Genomic DNA, 16,318 nt, shown 5'->3' on the forward strand with positions numbered 1-16,318 from the left:
TTCACAAATATGAAAACTAGCATCCAAATACAACTTAAAAAAAAAAGGTTCACAAGTAAAAACAAGATCTTCTTCGTCTTCGTTGAATCGTGCTAAATCGGTCTTCTTACGCTCTCCTTGATATGTCTCTGGCTTGATTACTTATTAAAAATGACCTAGAGTTGTTTATATATCAGCCCCATGCAGCATAGAAGTCTCCCAATTTGAATTAGAATAGAATCAGAATTCTGCGTCCCGTCAGGGCGCGGTCGCGCGCTTGATCAGCCCGGGCGCGCTGGCATTCTGTACTTCGGCGCGGCCGCACGCTTGATCAGCACGGGCGTGATGGGCTTTGCCAAGACTGACTTATTTATTTTTCTTGCAGCTTCGAGCTGGCTTTCTACGAGATTTTATTCCAACACCATCTTGACACCAAATTAACACCAAAATAATGCTAATGCACCTGATTATCGAGATAATGCCTGAAATGCAAAAACACTCAAAAATATGTTAAAACACTTAACAACTTGAGTACAAAGACATCAATTTAAATCTTATTAGAGCTTTATAAAGTGTCATAAATTCCACTCAACATACCCCCAAACTTGAATCGATGCTTGTCCTCAAGCATAAACAGACTCAAAGAACAAGAAATAAAAAATGCATGAATGCAACTAATATGGATGCAACGATCCCCATAGAGTAAATAAACCAATCAATGGGCAACATCTCAGCAAATGTAATTATTCACATAAAGATCAACCAAATCTCACAAATCAACCTATAAACTAGAGACGTGTGTGTGTGTGTGTGTGTGTGTGCAAATGCTTACAGATGTACTATCGCAACTAGATCGACAATCATGACTCACTACTTATCAAGACAATCGCAAGTTTATAAATAAAATAAAAGATAAACTCAAAATAACTTATAACACTTCAATTCTTATATCATATTTTTGTATGGATTCATGCTTTTATTCACAATAAACAACACAAGTATGCTTAATTGATCGTACAATGAGTGAGGTCTACAAAAGACTTATACAATAGTACCCATGTAGCGAGCATTAGGTTAGCGGATACCAGACTATAAAAGCCTTAGGTCACTAGGCACAAAGTCCCCTAAGAACTTAATAACTCGAGTACTAAAGAGCCCACTCGTGATCAATTATACATACACTTATTCCTTTCTCTTTTTTTCTATTTTTTTTTTCTTTTTTTTCGACAATTTTTGATTGACTGTGTTTCCCTCCATCTCATTCAACCCTTGACTACTCATAAAAATATGAGCCGGCTACTAGCCATTTGACACCTAGCCACACAACTAGTGATGAAATCCAATTTTCTCCAATTTTTAAATATCCATGTCTTTTATTACTAAGAGAATATCCTAAATTCCAAATATAAACAAGCGATTAAACCTCGACAAACAAACAAACCATGACTATGATCTAGCACTCTAGCAACCTATAAGACTTAGTGAAATACAAGTGTCTCTAGCATGCAAATCAATCCAATAAGACTCAACATTACTAAATATGACATCACTACACTAGCATCAATATCATAAGTCAATCGAAAAGTTATCTAAGGGATCATGTTATAATGCAAATGCATGAAACTACATGAACAAAATATCATAAAACTACCAAAAATAAAATAAAAAAAATACATGGTAAAATATGCAACTATATGAAGTGAAACTATATAAAATAAAACTATCATGAATATGCAACTATATGAGACTCACACACTATATTCCTTCAAATACTACCCCCAAAACTTAAAAATATTCATTGTCCTTAGTGAAGGTAATAGTAAGGAATCAGGCATACCTACTGTGAATCAGAATCCTCACCCTCAACGGGTGGAGTGTCAGGTGTATCCGGAGGCGAATACACGGAATCTTCACCAAATACTGGCCACTGGAAGTCAACACTAGTGGCTCTGAAAGCTGTCCCAAGTGCCTGGGTGAGATCATGTACAAACTGACTATGGATGTCATGCAACGCATCCATCCTCCTCGCGAGACACCTATACTGTGTCGAACTCAAACCAGCTCCCATCTCTGCTCCTGCGGCCTCCTCCTGCTGCTGCTGCTGTGAAGAACCAGCCTCCTCCCCATACTGAGCTCTCCAAGCTACTCGGCGGGCATGCTGAGAACCTCCTGCAGTAGCAGCCTCCATGGGCACACCACCTGGAAGATGATCATATAAATAACCAAGCCCCTTAGGACCAGGCTTCCCTCTATACCACTCCTTATGTTCTGCAGCGTAGAACTATCAATATGAGCACTGGGAAGCTGAAGCTGCTCATGTGCTGGCCAATGAACACCAACTACCATGCACAACTTCGTCACAACAGACGCATACAGAATAGCACCTGTAGTACCTCCCCTCAAGAATCTCATAATCCCCTGATATATCACCATCCCCAAGTCAATATAATCACCCTATAGAATCCCCCACAGCAGATGAGCACGCTTCACAGTAATCTCATGCACATGCGAAGATGGCATGATGTTAGCACAAATAAATTAGTTCCAAGCCCGTGCAAACCTGATCATGCATAATGCAGGGAACGTGGAGTAATCAGTAGTGCCCCTCTTGAATTTTCAATGAGTCTTAGGCACACAGAGAGTAGCCACGATAAGATCCAAATTAAAGTCCTCCGGAGTCTTATCGTTTCAAGTGTCCTGACCCACCTTCCTCGCGGGCTGCTCAATCACCGCCCTGATAGCATCATCACTGTACTCTACAGTCCTCCCCTTCACCACCGTGAAGCCATTCTTCTCCGCCTTGGTGTTTGCATAGAACTCCCGCACAACACTCATGGGCACAGCAGTGAGCGCCTCATAAAAAGAAACCCAGCCCATCTCGAGAATCATCTCTAACAGCTTACCATCCTTCCCTGATGGCAGAAAACCTCGCTCCTTAGTAATAGGCTTCGAGAGAAGCCTAGTTTACTCCTCCGCAGCCTCAGGAGTAGAAAACTTGGGCCTCACACCACCTGCAGATGAAGAATCGGTGGTGTTGCTTCCAACTTGTGTTCCTTGTCTCTTGGGTGCCATCGGGATTGAAGAAGAGAGAATAAAAGTTTAAGTGTTTAGAGAGAATTTGTGTTTGAGAGTTTGTGAATTGGTAGAGAAGTTGTGTGTAAGTATATGTATTTATAGGTGGAGAGGTGTGAATTCTATAAGGAATAGAAGTGGGAATAGATTATGGGAATAATGGAATTGATTAGGAGAGGGAATTATGGGATGTGGAAGAGTAAAAATCGGGTTGGAATTGATTTTTGGTTAAAATCCTAATTTTCTCTTAAAACTGCCATTTTTCTATTTTTTTTATAAGGGACCCGGCGCGGTCGCGCGCTAGGATAGCGCGGGCGTGCTCACTCTTTGGAAAACTGGCGCGGCCACGCGCTAGGACAGTGCGGGCGTGCTTGGTTACTGGAAAAACGGCGCGGCCGCGCGCTTGGTCAGCGCGGGCGTGCCCCGCTTTTGTTGTGTGCCCTGAATTTTTTTCTTTTTCTGATTTTTTTATTTTTCTCCTTTCTTCTTGCTTCTTCTAACTACTAATATACAACATACTTGGGTTGCCTCCCAAGAAGCGCTTCTTTTATGTCGCTAGCTCGACGTAGAATCTCGAGATAAAATGGACAATAAAACGGCACTAACCACCTCACGGTTTGTCGTGTCACCATAGTAATGCTTCAACTTCTAACCATTTACCTTGAATGCTTCGCCCGGATCATTCTCAAAAATTTCCACCGCTCCATGTGGAAACACAGTTTTGACAATAAACGGCCCTGACCATCTTGACTTCAACTTTCCAGGAAAAAGACGGAGACGAGAGTTGAACAAAAGAACTTGTTGCCCCGGAACAAATGACTTGAGCACTAAACCCCGATCGTGCCACCTCTTGACTTTTTTCTTATACATTTTGTTGTTCTCATAAGCTTAAAGTCGAAACTCGTCGAGTTCATTCAATTAAAGCATCCTCTTCTTTCCAGCCGCCTCCAAGTCCAGATTCAACTTCTTCAAAGCCTAATATGTCTTATGCTCGAGCTCCATAGGCAAATGGCACCCCTTACCATAGACCAACTGGTACAGCGACATTCTTAATGGAGTCTTATATGTTGTTCTATATGCCCAAACAGCTTCATCAAGCTTCAAAGACCAATCTTTCCATGATGGACACACCACTTTCTCCAAAATGCATTTGATCTCTCTGTTAGATACCTCAACTTGACCATTTATCTGAGGATGGTAAGCCGTGGTAATGCGATGATTCATATTATACCTTTTCATCATAGCAGTGAACTTGCGATTGTAAAAATGCGACCCCTCATCATTGATTATGACTCTTAGAGTTCCAAACCTTGTGAATATCTGCTTGTGAAGAAAATTAAGCACCACTTTCACATCGTTCGTTGGCAACGCCTAAACGTCAACCCATTTCGACACGTAATCAACTACCAACAAGATATACTGATTGTTACAAGATGAGACAAATGGCCCCATGAAGTCAATTCCCCAAACATCGAAGACCTCAACCTCAAGAAGCACATTAAGAGGCATGTCATCCCTCTTAGACATATTACCCACACGTTGACATCGATCACATTTCAAAATGAACTGATGAACATCTTTAAACAAGATTGGCCAAAAGAAACCTGCTTGAAGAACACGAGCTGCTGTCTTTTCTCCACCATAATGCCCTCCATAAGCCGTCGAGTGGCAATCTCACAAGATCCCCCCCCCCCGTTTCGCTGTAAGGAATACATCTCCTTATGATTTGGTCAGCTCCTTATCAAAAAAGAAATGGCTCATCCCACATATACCACTTCATGTCATGTACAAACTTCTTCCTTTGACCGTAGGATAAGTCGGGAGGCATGATATTACTCACAAGGTAGTTCATAATGTCTGCAAACCACGGTTCCTCCTCTTACACCCCAAACAGCTACTCATCGGGAAAAGACTCATTTATTAATGTCTTATCCAATGAAGTAGCATTGGACTTTCTAAACGCGAGAGATGATCAGCGACTTGATTCTCAGTTCCTTTTCTATCCATGATCTCTAGTTCAAATTCTTGGAGAAAAAGAACCCATCTAATTAATCTAGGCTTCGAGTCCTTCTTTGAGATAAGATATCGAATTTCAGCGTGATCAGTGAAAACTGTCACCTTAGTCCCAAGTAGATAAGATCGAAATTTCTCAAAACCATAGACAATAGCTAAAAGCACTTTCTTCGTAGTAGTATAATTCAGTTCAGCACCATTTAGGGTCTTACTAGCATAGTAGACCACATGAAATATGTTGTTCTTCCTCTGCCCAAGAACTGCTCCAACTGCAGAGTCACTTGCATCGTACATCATCTTAAAAGGCTCATTTCAATCAGGTGCAGTTATGACCGGTGCCGTGATTAAACTTTTCTTCAATGTCTCAAAACCTGCAAGGCACTCGTCATCAAACTTGAAAGGAATATCTTTCTCTAACAGACTACACAAAGGCTTTGAAATTTTCAAGAAATCTTTGATGAAACGCCTGTAGAAACCCGCATGACCAAGAAAACTGTGAATTCCCTTAACAGAAATAGGTGGAGAAAGATTCTCAATGACCCCCACCTTGGCCTTGTCCACCTCTAGACCCTTACTAGAAACCTTGTGTCCGAGAATAATGCCCTGACGCACCATAAAGTGACATTTCTCCCAATTGAGAACCAGATTGGTCTCAACGCACCTTTTGAGAACATGTCCAAGATTTTGCAAGCATTTATCAAAAGAATCGCCAAAGACTGAGAAGTCGTCCATAAACACCTTCACATTCTGGCCAATCATGTCAGAAAAGATGGCCATTATACATCTCTGAAACGTGGCTAGTGCACCACACAGACCAAAAAAAACTTGTCTGAAGGCGAAAGTACCAAATGGACAAGTGAAGGTGGTTTTCTCCTGAACTTCTGGAGCGATACAAATCTGATTATAACCGGAATGGCCATCCAGAAGACAATAGTACTCATGACCAGCCTACATGTCGAGCATTTGATCAATGAAGGGCAAAAGGAAGTGATCCTTCCTCGTGGCTTTGTTCAGCTTCCTGTAGTCCATGCAAACTATCCACCCCGTGACTATACTTGTAGGAATAAGCTCATTCTTCTCATTTACTATCACAGTGATTCCACCTTTCTTTGGCACACATTGAACCAGGCTTACCCATGAACTGTCAGATATAGGGTAGATGATCCATGCGTCTAGCCACTTAATAATTTCCTTCTTTAATACTTCCTTCATGATAGAATTAAGTCTTCTTTGCTGCTCAACCGTTGGCTTGCTACCTTCCTCTAGCAGAATTTTATGCATGCAATAAGAAGGGTTGATTCCCTTGATATCTGCTATAGTCCATCCAATTGCCGATTTGAACTCTCTCAGAATCCTCAAAAGTTTTTCCTCATCACTACCTGAAAGGTCAGATATAATTATAACAGGCAGAGTAGATGCATCACCTAAAAATGCATACCTTAAATGCTCAGTTAAAGGCTTAAGCTCAAGAGTGGGAGCTTCAACAATAGTGGCTTAAGGCGTTTAGGAGCTTTGTTCAATTTCTCCATTCCAAGAGATTCAAAAGGCATATCTATCTTCCTTTTCCAGGGAGAAGCATTCAAATATTGCAATTGTTCTTCACCTTCATCATCTTCACTATCTGAATTCCCCAACAAGGTTTTCTCTAAGGAATCAGACCTTAGCAATTGATCAAGTTCTGATGCAACCAACGAATCGACCAACTCCACCTTTAAGCACTCCTCATTATTAGTAGGAAATTTCATATCATTGAACACATTAAAAGTAACATCATGATCCAGAATTCGCATTGTGAGCTCCCCTTTCTGCACATATATCAAGGTTCGGCCAGTCGCCAAGAAAGGTCTCCCCAAGATTATGGGAATCTTCTAGTCCTCCTCGAAATCAAGAATGATAAAATCGGCAGGGAAGATGAGTTTAACAACCTTGACCAAGACATCCTCCACAATACCTCACGGATATGTAATAGAATGGTCGGCCAACTGCAAGGTCATATAAATCGGTTTGGGATTAGGTAAGTCCAACTGCTTGAAGATTGATAAGGGCATCAGATTGATGCTACCTCCCAAGTCACATAAGCATCTGTGAAAAGATACTTTTCCAATAGTACATGGAATAGTGAAGCTTCCTGGATCTTTAAGCTTCGGAGGCAACTTCTGTTGCAGCACATCACTGTATTCCTCCGTGAGAGCGACTGTCTCTAAATCATCTAGCTTCACCTTCTGGAAGAGAATACCTTTCATAAACTTTGCATAATTAGGCATCTTCTTAAGAGCCTCGGTGAGAGGTATGTTGATATGAAATTTCTTGAACACATCCAGAAACTTCTCAAATTGCTTGTCCAGCTTTTTCTTCTGTAGTCGCTAGGGAAAAGGTGGTGGAGGATAGATCTGTTTATCCCCTGTATTACCCTCAGGAAGAGCGTGCTCAATAGTAGTCTTCCTTGGTTCCACTTCTTTATCCTATTGCTCTACTTCTTTCTCAGCCTCAGCTTCATCCAACTTGTGTTCTTTGTCTCTTGGGTGCCATCGGGATTCAAGAAGAGAGAATAAAAGTTTAAGTGTTTAGAGAGAATTTATGTTTGAGAGTTTGTGAATTGGTGGAGAAGTTGTGTGTAAGTGTATGTATTTATAGGTGGAGAGGTGTGAATTCTATAAGGAATAGAAGTGGGAATTGATTATGAGAATCGTGGGAATAATGGAATTGATTAGGAGAGGGAATTATGGGATGTGGAAGAGTAAAAACCGGGTTGGAATTGATTTTTAGTTAAAAATCCCGATTTTCTCTTAAAACTGCCATTTTTCTTTTCTTTTGTTATCACGGACTCGGCGCGGGCGCACGCTAGGACAGCGCGGGCGTGCTCACTCTCTGGAAAACCGGCACGACCGCGCCCTAGGACAGTGCGGGTGCGCTTGGTTCCTAGAAAAACGGCACGGCCGCACGCTTGGTCAGCGCGGGCGTGCCCAGCTTCTGTAGTTGGACCTGAATTTTTTTTCTTTTTCTGATTTTTTTGTGTTTTATCCTTTCTTCTTGCTTCTTCTAACTACTAATATACAACATACTTGGGTTGCCTCCCAAGAAGCGCTTCTTTTACATCGCTAACTCGACGTAGAATCTCGAGATCAAATGGACAATAAAATGGCACTAACCACCTCACGGTTTGTCGTGTCACCATAGTAATGCTTCAACCTCTGACCATTTACCTTGAATGCTTCGCCCGGATCATTGTCAAAAATTTCCACCGCTCCATGTGGAAACACAGTTTTGACAATAAACGACCCTGAGCATCTTGACTTCAACTTTCCAGGAAAATAACGGAGACGAAAGTTGAACAAAAGAACTTGTTGCCCCGGAATAAATGACTTGAGCACTAAACCCCGATCGTGCCACATCTTGACTTTTTCCTTATACATTTTGTTGTTCTCATAAGCTTGAAGTCGAAACTCATCGAGTTCATTCAATTGAAGCATCCTCTTCTTTCCAGCCGCCTCCAAGTCCAGATTCAACTTCTTCAAAGCCCAATATGTCTTATGTTCGAGCTCCACAGGCAAATGGCACCCCTTACCATAGACTAACTGGTACATCGACATTCCTAATGGAGTCTTATATGCTGTTTTATATACCCAAACAGCTTCATCAAGCTTCAAAGACCAATCTTTCCTTGATGGACACACCACTTTCTCTAAAATGTATTTGATCTCTCTGTTAGATACCTCAGCTTGACCATTTGTCTGAGGATGGTAAGCCGTGGCAATGTGATGATTCACATTATACCTTTTCATTATAGCAGTGAACTTGCGATTGTAAAAATGTGACCCCTCATCACTGATTATGACTCTTGGAGTTCCAAACCTTGTGAATATCTGCTTGTGAAGAAAATTAAGCACCACTTTCGCATCGTTCGTTGGCAACGCCTTAACTTCAACCCATTTCGACACGTAATCAACCGCCAACAAGATATACTGATTGTTACAAGATGAGACAAATGGCCCCATAAAGTCAATTCCCCAAACATCGAAGACCTCAACCTCGAGAAGCACATTAAGAGGCATATCATCCCTATTAGATATATTACCCACATGTTGACATCGATCACATTTCAAAACAAATTGATGAGCATATTTAAACAAGGTTGGCCAAAAGAAACCTGCTTGAAGAACACGAGCTGCTATCTTTTCTCCACCATAATGCCCTCCATAAGCCGTCGAGTGGCAATCTCGCAAGATCCCCCCCCCCGTTTCGCTGTAAGGAATATATCTCCTGATGATTTGGTCAGCTCCTTGTCAAAAAAGAAACGGCTCATCCCACATATACCACTTCACGTCATGTAGAAACTTCTTCCTTTGACCGTAGGATAAGTCGGGAGGCATGATATTACTCACAAGGTAGTTCAAAATATCTGCTAACCACAGTTCTTCCTCTTGCACCCCAAACAGCTGCTCGTCGGGAAAAGACTCATTTATTAATATCTTATCCAATTAAGTAGCATTAGGATTTTCTAAACGCGATAGATGATCAGTGACTTGATTCTCAGTTCCTATTCTGTTCTTGATCTCTAGTTCAAATTCTTGGAGAAAAATAACCCATCTAATTAATCTAGGCTTCGAGTCCTTCTTTGAGACGAGATATCGAATTACAGCGTGATTAGTGAAAACTGTCACCTTAGTCCCAAGTAGATAAGATCGAAATCTCTTAAAACCATAGAAAATAGCTAAAAGCTCTTTCTCCATAGTAGTATAATTCAGTTGAGCATCATTTAGGGTCTTACTAGCATAGTAGACCACATGAAATATGTTGTTCTTCCTCTGCCTAAGAACTGCTCCAACTGCAGAGTCACTTGCATCGCACATCATCTCAAAAGGCTCATTCCCATCATGTGCAGTTATGACCGGTGCCGTGATGAAACTCTTCTTCAATGTCTCAAAAGCTGCAAGGCACTCGTCATCAAACTTGAAAGGAACATATCTCTTTAACAGACTGCACAAAGGCTTTGAAATTTTCGAAAAATCTTTGATGAAACGCCTATAGAAACCCGCATGACCAAGAAAACTACGAATTCCCTTAACAGAAATAGATGGAGGAAGATTCTCAATGACCCCCACCTTGGCCTTGTCCACCTCTAGACCTTTACTAGAAACCTTGTGCCCGAGAATAATGCCCTGACGCACCATAAAGTGACATTTCTCCCAATTGAGAACCAGATTGGTCTCAACGCACCTTTTGAGAACATGTCCAAGATTTTGCAAGCAGTCATCAAAAGAATCACCAAAGACTGAGAAGTTGTCCATGAACAGCTCCACATTCTAGCCAATCATGTCAGAAAAGATGGCCATCATACATCTCTGGAACGTGGCTGGTGCACCACACAGACCAAAACAAACTCATCTGAAGCCGAAAGTACCAAATGGACAAGTGAAGGTGGTTTTCTCCATATCTTCTAGAGCGATACAAATCTGATTATAACCCGAATGGCCATCCAGAAGACAATAACACTCATGACCAGCCAACCTGTCGAGCATTTGATCAATGAAGGGCAAAAGGAAGTGATCCTTCCTCATGGCTTTGTTCAGCTTCCTGTAGTCCATGCAAACTATCCACCCCGTGACTATACTTGTAGGAATAAGCTCATTCTTCTCATTTTCTATCACAGTGATTCCACCTTTCTTTGGCACACATTGAACCAGGCTTACCCATGAACTGTCAGATATAGGGTAGATGATCCATGCGTCTAGCCACTTAATAATTTCCTTCTTTAATACTTCCTTCATGATAGAATTAAGTCTTCTTTGCTGCTCGACCGTAGGCTTGCTACCTTTCTCTAGCAGAATTGTATGCATGCAATAAGAAGGGTTGATTCCCATGATATCTGCTATAGTCCATCCAATTGCCGATTTGAACTCTCTCAGAATCCTCAAAAGTTTTTCCTCATCACTACCTGAAAGGTCAGATATAATTATAACAGTTAGAGTAGATGCATCACCTAAAAATGCATACCTCAAATGCTCAGTTAAAGGCTTAAGCTCAAGAGTGGGAGCTTCAACAATAATGGCTTGAGGCATTTAGGAGCTTTGTTCAATTCCTCCATTCCAAGAGATTCAAAAGGCATATCTATCTTCCTTTTCCAGGGAGAAGCATTCAAATATTGCAATTGTTCTTCACCTTCATCATCTTCACTATCTGAATTCCCCAACAAGGCTTTCTCTAAGGTATCAGACCTTAGCAATTGATGAAGTTCCGATGCAACCACCGAATCGACCAACTCCACCTTTAAGCACTCCTCGTTAACAGTTGGAAATTTCATAGCACTGAACACATTAAAAGTAACATCCTGATCCAGAACTCACATTTTGAGCTGCCCCCTCTGCACATCTATCAAGGTTCGACCAGTTTCCAAGAAAGGTCTCCCCAAGATTATGGGAATCTTCTTGTCCTCCTCAGAATCAAGAATGATGAAATCGGCAGGGAAGATGAGTTTATCAACCTTGACCAAGACATCCTCCACAATACCTCGCGGATATGTACTACAACGGTCGGCCAACTGCAAGGTCATATAAATCGGTTTGGGATCAGGTAAGTCTAACTGCTTGAAGATTGCTAAGGGCATCAGATTGATGTTATCTCCCAAGTCACATAAGCATCTGTCAAAAGATACTTTTCCAATAGTACATGGAATAGTGAAGCTTCCTGGATCTTTAAGCTTTGAAGGCAACTTCTGTTACAGCACAACACTGTATTCCTCCGTGAGAGTGACTGTCTCTAAATCATCTAGCTTCACCTTCCGAGAGAGAATACCTTTCATAAAATTTGCATAACTAGGCATCTACTCAAGAGCCTCGGTCAAAGGTATGTTGATATGAAGTTGTTTGAACACCTCCAGAAACTTCTCAAATTGATTTTCCATCTTTTTCTTTTGTAGCCGCTTGGGAAAAGGCGGTGGAGGATAGATCTGTTCCCCCATGTATTACCCTCAGGCAGAGCGTGCTCAACAGTAGGCTTCCTTGGTTCCACTTCTTTATCCTGTTTCTCTACTTCTTTCTCAGCCTCAGCTTCTTCAGCCAACTCATGAGTTTGTTCGGGATTCGCAACCTTTCTAGACCTTAAAGTGATTGCCTTTACCTGTTTTTTAGCTTCCCTCTTTCCTGGCACTTCAGTGTCACTAGGTAGTATACCAGGCTGACGATTTAGCAAGGTATTGACAATTTGCCCTATTTTATTTCCAAGGTCTTGATAGAAACATCTTGACTCTTGCACATAAGTTTCAACTTCTCTAACTCAGATCTTTCATTGGCTTGTTGCAGCAGGAGTTGCTGTCTAGGTGCATACTGTGGTTTCTGAAAATCAGGGGGTTGTACTGCTTAGGTGGGTACTGCTGATAAGGCTGTTGAACCGCATTGTGAGCATTGATCCAACTGAAATTAGGATGATTACAGTTGTTAGGATGATAGGTGGCTGGCACTGGTTGCTGCGATCGCTGGAAGTTGTTCACGAACTGAGTTGATTCACTAGAAATTGCGCACTAATCAGTCTCATGGGCACCAACACAAAGTTCACAGACACTGGCGATTTGATTAACTCCATAATTAGCCAAAGTGTCCACTTTCATCGTCAAAGCCTTAAGTTGGGCAGCGATAGCAGTTGCTGCATCCAACTCCAGAATTCCTACGACTTTCCCCTGAGTCAGTCTCTGGGAAGGATTTTGGAACTCGTTAGCAGCCATCAGTTCAATAAGCTTCATCGTAGCTCTTAGCCCACAAGGCTCCTCCTGATGCTGCATCAAGCATGGGTCTAGAAGTAGCACCCAATCCATTATAGAAACAATTAATAATCATCCAATCAGGCATGCCATGGTGTGGGAACTTCCTTAGCATCTCCTTATATTGATCCCAAGCCTCACACAGAGATTCTTTGGTTTGATGAGCAAACTCGGTAAGAGCATTCCTGATTGCAGCAGTCTTCGCCATGGGGAAGAATTTAGTGAGAAACTTTTGTGCGAGATCCTCCCAAGTGGTGATAGATCATGCTGGTAGAGAGTGTAACCAGCACTTAGCCTTGTCCATAAAAGAGAATGGGAAAAGGTGTAGCTTGATAGCGCCTTTAGTCACATAATTGAATTTGAAAGTGTCACAGATCTCGATAAAATCCCTGATGTGAATGTTGGGGTCTTCAGTAGGAAAACCCCCAAACTGAACTGAGTTCTATATCATCTGAATCGTGCTTGACTTGATCTCAAAAGTGTTAGCCCTGATGGCCGGTCTGATGATGCTTGACTGAATGTCATTAATCTTAGGCTGAGAATAGTCCATCAAAGCCGTCGGATTTTCTGCTTGATCTCCCATCGCTACTACAACTGGTTCTTCGACTTTCTCTTCTTGCCCTACCTTCTTTTCTTCCTCAAAAACTTCCTTACGAACTACCACAACTTCTTCCTCGGCTTTATCTAGTGTTCTCTTACGAGTACGCGAACGCGTATGAATACACCCTCGCTAGAGTACCTGAAATAAGACAAGGAAATAGATAAGTAATAATGTCCGAGTCAATGAACTTTAACGACCACTGATGGAAAGCACATAAACTATCAATTAACACTGCAGTCCCCGGCAGCGGCGCCAAAAACTTGTTAGTCGCTAACACACGCAAATAATACACGCAAGTATACGAGTTTGCAAGTAGTATATAATCTTTTCTAGTTCGTTCTCACAGAGACTGTATTGATTAACTAATTAATTCACGCACTTAAGCAACAACATATGGTTATTATTCAATGCTAAGATGATGATATATTGAGGTTTTTTATAATTAAGAATTAACTAATGATTATAACTACGAGAATAAGATTGATTGAATTAATATATATGATAAACATGGGATTCTAACTTCATTAAATACTTCATTCTATAGCCTTATTGTTCATAACCATAGCATGCAATGGTGATGATACTAATCACACAACACGAAACTGATAAATGCCAACTTTCGTTGCACGAGTAGCATATTACCAGACATCCACAAAAGAGATAGAAGCTGAATAGACACCAATTATATTGAGACCCTATATGTCTATAGAATTTGACAACATAACGTTTAAGCACAAGTTATCTATCTTGATTACACAGGGAAAGTAAGATGGTTAAAATTACCAACGAATCATGTATATCGAATACATGAACCTATGCTAGCATGGCAAGTTCTAAATCCTTAAATTCACTTTCGTTTCATTAAGAATTAACACACTATCTTATAAGTTCGCGATGCTCATAAGACGAATACGCACAAGCAATACTAGGATATCATACAATCACCTCATACTAAGGCATCAAACAATTCAACTAAAGAAATCCATAAATAAATCTGCTAGAACCCCACGATAACGATTAGCCCATAATTGGACTCGTCATCAACATGGGTTCCGATGAAAGCATGGTATATAAAATGTAGTCTTTATAACGAATAAATAAAACCAAGTACAAAACAAGATTAAGGTTCACAAATAAGAAAACTAGTATCCAAATACAACTTAAAACAAAGGTTCACAAGTAAAAATAAGATCTTCTTCGTCTTCATTGAATCATGATAAATCGGTCTTCTTACGCTCTCCTTGATATGTCTCTAGCTTGATTACCTATAAAAAACGACCTAGAGTTGTTTATATAGCAGCCCCAGCCGCACGCTTGATCAGAGCGGGCCCGATGGCATTCTGTACTTCGGCGCGGCCGCGCGCTTGATCAGCGCGGGCGCGCTGGGCTTCTGCCAAGACTGACTTCTTTATTTTTCTTGCAGCTTCGAGCTGGCTTTCAATGAGCTTTTATTCCAACACCACCTTGGCACCAAATTGGCACCAAAATAATTCTAATGCACCTAATTACCAAGATAATGCCTCAAATGCAAAAACACTCTAAAACATGTTAAAACACCCAACAACTTGATTACTAAGGCATCAATTCAAAGCTTATTAGAGCATTATAAAGTGTCATAAATGCCACTCAACACTATATCAAATTGACAACCCTAAGTAAGTTGTATTATAATCTAAGTTTGGATTTTGTATTGTACCACTTAAGTCTGTAAAAATGTTCAAGGGCAGACTGGAGTCTTTTTCCTGTAAACTGTATCCATATTTCTCATTTAACTTGACAAGTTTGGCTTTACTCACAGGTTTGCTCACAGTCGACGGATGAGGATTTATATCACTCGACGTATAACCTTTTTTGTTACCCGACGGATGACCCTCATCATCTATCGAGTCTACATCTGTTAGCAATCCTTCAACCAAATTGGATTCCAGCTTCTCCTTATTCTTCTTCCAGGCTGCATCACAAAGGACTCAATACCTTGAACTTTGGTGATTTAAGCATGAACATCTCTAGATGTTTTCCATGCCTTAATCACCTCTTTTTCTCATTTAAACCGCTTCTTCAAGATGTCTTCTTTCTTCAAGAACTCATTTAATTCATCCTTAGCAATTTTACACTCAATTCTCAATTTTTCAAATTCAATGAACTGAGACTCTAGCACATTATTCCTCTCACTTAAAAACAAATTGTTTTCTTTGATTTTAGCATTTTCCTTAGTAAGAGACTTAAGTGTAACACGTAAATGATATAATTCTGTAGACATGTCATTTATTGCATCATTACACTCGGCTTTAGATAAATGTGCAAGGTTAGTGGTGATTACCTGATTACTTGAAAAACTTGTCTATGTTTCATCAGACTTGGCCATTAGGGCTAGATTGACATAGCTGACATCCTCATCCTCATCCAGACCATCTACTGCCCAGTCATTTTCTTGTGTAATGTAAGCACTTTCCTTTTGTTTGAGCAACTCAAAGTATTTCTGTTTATAATCCACAAGCTCAAACTTTTTCTTGCTGGAATCTGACTTTCTACACTCACTGGCAAAGTGCCCTGCCAAGCCACATTTGAAACATTTGAATTTTGATTTATCCACCATATTTCTATTTGGCTTAGCTGCTCCAAAGTTCTTCTTGAACTTGAGCTTGGCAAATCTTCTGGAAAGAAATGCTAGATGTTCATCTATATCTTCCATGTCATCTTGGCTCAAAGAATCTTCATTTTCTGCTACCAGCCCCTTGCCCTTGTTTTCACAGACCTTTGAAGTTGATTCAACAGCTTCCATCTTCATCTCCTTCTCTTTCTCTAACTCAGCAACTAGTGCAATGGATCCTCCTTTCTTCTTTCCTCTCTCCATCCTCTCATCTTGCTCTATTTTAAGCTCATAAGTTTTCAGGATGCCA

At 40.8% G+C, this 16,318-nt stretch overlaps 1 non-coding gene across 1 annotated transcript; it reads left to right on the forward strand.

Moving 5' to 3' along the window:
• Positions 1-12,903: 12,903 nt before the first annotated feature.
• LOC141687958 (small nucleolar RNA R71) lies at positions 12,904-13,010 on the forward strand. The gene has a single exon (XR_012561432.1). It is a non-coding gene; the product is annotated as a small nucleolar RNA R71 (small nucleolar RNA).
• The last annotated feature ends 3,308 nt before the right edge of the window (positions 13,011-16,318 follow it).

The sequence above is a fragment of the Apium graveolens genome, chromosome 9 (assembly GCF_009905375.1).
Source record: "Apium graveolens cultivar Ventura chromosome 9, ASM990537v1, whole genome shotgun sequence".
In the NCBI taxonomy this organism is placed as follows: Eukaryota; Viridiplantae; Streptophyta; class Magnoliopsida; order Apiales; family Apiaceae; genus Apium; species Apium graveolens.